This window comes from Chlorocebus sabaeus, chromosome 24 (assembly GCF_047675955.1).
Source record: "Chlorocebus sabaeus isolate Y175 chromosome 24, mChlSab1.0.hap1, whole genome shotgun sequence".
NCBI lineage: Eukaryota > Metazoa > Chordata > Mammalia > Primates > Cercopithecidae > Chlorocebus > Chlorocebus sabaeus.
This window is the reverse complement of record NC_132927.1, coordinates 78,072,869-78,076,799: the sequence shown is the minus strand read 5'-3', so window position 1 is coordinate 78,076,799 and position 3,931 is coordinate 78,072,869.

Sequence of the window (3,931 nt, the reverse complement as noted above, 5' to 3'; positions counted from 1 at the left end):
GCCGGCCACACAGCACGGGGCAGGCATAGAGGCCACACTGCCATCTCTGGGGACTGGACAAAAATGTCCAAATCCACGGAAAAATGAGATGCCCAAATAATCTGTCATAATTCTTCACAGTTAACATTTTGCCTTCTTTTGTCACGTTCGTTCTCTGTCACTCTTATATATGTACCTTCCCCCCACAACCCACTGGAAAGTAATATTCAGACACTGTGAACTTCACTTCTAAATCAATTTCCCCTTAAGCATTTACAGCATTAAAGATAGAACATTAAAGCTTTCTATTAGAAACAAAGCAAGGTCTCTCATCAATTATCCAAGCTTCTACATTAAGAAACTAGGAAAAGAAGAGCAACAGAAGTCCAAAGCAAACAGAAAACAGGACATAATACATAAAAGGCTACACGAAGTGGCTCACGCCTGTGATCCCAGCACTTTGGGAGGCTGAGGCGGGTGGATCATAAGGTCAGAAGATCGAGACCATCCTGGCTAACACAGTGAAACCCCGTCTCTACTAAAAATACAAAAAAAATTAGCTGGGCACGGTGGCGTGCGCCTGTAGTCCCAGCTACTCGGGAGGCTGAGGCAGGAGAATGGCGTGAACCCAGGAGGTGGAGCTTGCAGTGAGCCGAGATTGCACCACTGCACTCCAGCCTGGGCGACACAGCGAGACTCCATCTCAAAAACAAAACAAAACAAAAACCACCAAAAAACAAACAGAAAAACCATATGAGAGCAGAAACTAACTCAATTGAAAACAGAAAAGATAAAATTTTTCTAAAAACATGTTTACTATTTAAATCTACAATCTGTCTAGACTAGATTGTGATATAGGAAAAGCAAGCCCCCAAATGGGGGCTTAGCCCTGGGGGTGCCTGGCTTCCACCAGGTAAGAATTCAAGGGTGAGCCGGTGGTGTTAGCCAGCAACGTTTATTGAAGCGGCAATGCACAGCAGTGGCGGAGGGACTGCTCCTTGCAGAGCAGGGCCACCCCTTAGACAGTGAGCCCAGAGCAGCAGCTCAGAGGCAGGTCTGCATTCACATTTACACCTATGCTTAATTATATGCAAATTAAGCGGTAGTTTATACAAAGATTTCTAGGATGAGGGCGGTAACTTCTGGGTTATCAGGTTGTTGCTATGGAAAGGGGTGGTAAATCCCTGGTGTTGCCATGGCAATGGTACACTGGCACAGCACACTGGTGGGTGTGTCTTACATGGAGGTGCTTTGGTCCTGGACCCGTTTTAGCTAATCCTTAATTTGGTCTGGTGTCTGAGCCTCATCTCTGGAGTCTAATCCCGCCTCCTACCTCAACTGTTAGGCATGATTTGAGTGGGGGGGGGGGTGAAGATACCTTTTTTCCCCCAAATAAATACCCAGTTAACACCACCATTTACTGACAAGACCCTCACATCTCCAGTGCTCTCCTGTGTCCTTGTTGTAAATCAGGGGATTGTATATTTTTGAATCAGTTTCTAAACTCTTTTTCTGTTGGTTTATATTTCTACCTTTGTACCAATCACAGTGTCTTAATTACCTTTAGTTTTCCCTTTCTCATCCTCATTGTCTGCCTCCTCCTTCTTCAAGATCACCTTGGTTATTGTCAGCCCTTTGCATTTTCATACACATTTTAGAGTTAGGTTATCATTTTCCACCAAAAGTGACTTCTCCTGGGAATTGGATGTGATTATACGAAATATTTAAATGATTTTGGGGAGAATTTCACATCTAAAAATACTGAGCCTTTCAGTGACTAACATAGTATATATTCTTTATTTATTTAGGGTTTAATTTCCCTTAATAGTGTTTTGTAGCTTTCAGTGTAGAAGTCTTATACATCTTTCATTATATTCATTTTATGTTTTTCAAAAGCTTTTCTAAATTTCTAATATTTGTTGCTGGCATATAGAAATACAAGTGCTTTTTGTATATTGACCTTGGATACAGCAACGTTGCTAAATGCACTTACTACTTAAAATCATTTATTGGTAGATTCATTTGGATTTTCTAATACACAATCATGTTATTTGCAAATAATAACGGTTTATAGTTTTCTTTTCTATCTGGATGCATTTCATCTCCATTCCTTGTCCTTCTACACTGACTAAGCCCTTCAATACAATATTGAATAGAAGTGGTGATAATGGACATCTTTGTCTTGTTCTTGGTTTCAGGGGGAAAACTCTCAACATTTTACCAATTCATATGATGGTTTCTGTAGATTTGTTTTTCAGATCATGGAAGTGTTATTTTATTCTTAGTTTTCTAAGAGTTTTTAATCATTAATTTTGTTAAATGCCTTTTCTGCATCTATTGACATAATCGTGGGAGTTTTCTCCTTTTTTCCTTTCTGTGAATGTGGTGTATTAGGGTTTTTCAGAGAGAAACAGAACTAATAGGATAGGTAGATAGATAGATATAGAGATAGATATAGGTATAGGTGGATAGATATAGATAGGTAGGTAGGTAGGTAGATAGACAGACAGACAGATAGTGTATCAGTCTGTTTTCATTCTGCTGATGAAGACATCCTGAGACTTGGCAATTTACAAAAGAAAGAAGTTTATTGGACTTACCATTCCACAGGGCTGGGGAGGCCTCACGATCATGGTGGAAGGCAAGGAGGAGCAAGTCACATCTTATGTGGATGGCAGTGAGAGGTGAAGCTGGCTGGGCTTCTGGGTCGGGTGGAGACTTGGGGAACTTTTCTGTCTAGCTAAAAGATTGTAAACGTACCAATCAGCGCTCTGTCTCTAACTAAATGTCTGTAAATGCACCAACCAGAACTCTGTAAAAACGGACCAATCAGCACTCTGTAAAATGGACCAATCAGCTCTCTGTAAAATGGACCAATTAGCAGGATGTGGGTGGGACCAAATAAGGGAATAAAAGCTGGCCACCCGCGCCAGCTGCCCCAACTGCTTGGATACCCTTCAAGGCTGTGCAAGGTTTGTTTTCTGGGTCTTCGCAATACTCTTGCTGCTAGTCACTCTGGGTCTGCCCTACCTTTATGAGCTGTAACACTCACCACAAAGGTCTGCAACTTCACTCCTGAAGCCGGTGAGACTATGAATCCACCGGGAGGAACAAACAACTCGAAACATGCCACTTTTAAGAGCTGTAACACTCAGTGCGAAGGTCTGCAGCTTCACTCCTGAAGTCAGTGAAACCACAAACCCACTGGGAGGAACAAACAAGTCCAGACGTGCCACCTTTAAGAGCTGTAATACCGTGAAGGTCTGCATCTTCACTCCTGATGTCAAGCGAGACCACAGACCCACCAGAAAGAAGAAATTCTGGACACATCTGAACATCTAAAGGAGCAAACTTTGGACACACCATCTTTAAGAACTCTTAACACTCACCGCGAGGGTCCACAGCCTCATTCTTTTTTTTTTTTTTTTGAGAGGGAGTCTTGCTCTGTAGCCCGGACTGGAGTGCAGTGGCCGGATCTCAGCTCACTGCAAGCTCCGCCTCCCGGGTTCACGCCATTCTCCTGCCTCAGCCTCCCACGTAGCTGGGACTACAGGCGCCCGCCACCTCGCCCGGCTAGTTTTTTGTATTTTTTTTAGTAGAGACGGGGTTTCACCGTGTTAGCCAGGATGGTCTCCAAGAACCCACCGGAAGGAACCCATTCTGGACACAGCAGCTGGCAGAGAGAGAGAGCGCTTGTGTAGAGAAACTCCCATTTTCAAAACCATCAGATCTCATGAGACTCATTCACTATCATGAAACAGCATGGGAAAGACGTACCCCATAATTAAATCATCTCCCACTGTGTACCTCCCTTCACACGTGGGAATTATGGGAGCTACAAGATGAGATTTGGGTGTGCACACAGAGCCAAACCATGTAATTCCGTCCTTAGATACAATGAGGGTATAGGCATTGGGTAAGTACAACCATTCCAAATGGTTGAAATTGACCA